This window comes from Triticum aestivum, chromosome 7D (assembly GCF_018294505.1).
Source record: "Triticum aestivum cultivar Chinese Spring chromosome 7D, IWGSC CS RefSeq v2.1, whole genome shotgun sequence".
NCBI classification, from domain to species: Eukaryota; Viridiplantae; Streptophyta; class Magnoliopsida; order Poales; family Poaceae; genus Triticum; species Triticum aestivum.
This window is the reverse complement of record NC_057814.1, coordinates 500,535,980-500,536,687: the sequence shown is the minus strand read 5'-3', so window position 1 is coordinate 500,536,687 and position 708 is coordinate 500,535,980.

Below are 708 nucleotides of genomic sequence, written 5' to 3'. Positions count from 1 at the left end.
AATTTTCATATATACGTACTGATGATTATTTTTGCATACACATGAAACTTTCTTTATACATATCTAATATTACTTATGATTATCATTTTTTATATGCATGAATCTTTTCAAATACACGCATTTAGTTTTTTAAACACTTGATTACATTTTTTCAAATACGTATTAACATTAACATTTTTTTGAATTACACGTTTAGTTTTCTAATTGCTAAACCATATAGCAAGATTGACGAAGGAGTTCATTATTTTCCTATTCTAATGAAAAACTTGTTATTTTCCCATTTTCGTTGGGCAGAATATATGTTTTTTTGAGTCATATGAGGGCATCCCACATTTCTTCCTGGATGGGCCGAGGCCTACATGGCACACAATTTTTTAAAAAGGAGGTGGTCTCGTTCCACCGAGGCCCAAGCCCACCTTGAGCGACACCTTAAGTACCAATGCATGATCGTTCACAACCTCATGACCATTTATATTGGTCGTAATCAGGTAGGAAGAAGGTCATTGACCACTCTTGTCTACTTTATGACCATTTGGTGTAAGGCAATTTCAGGGTTTGAGCCCTTCCAAGCGAAATGGCTGTGGATTTACGACCAATTTAGCCGGGGTCACTGAGAGAAGGTCACAAGTTGATATATTTCTTGTAGTGCCTCTCGGCGGAAGCAGCCGCACTCAATGCGGATGCGGCGGCACTCTCGGCGTAGGCGAT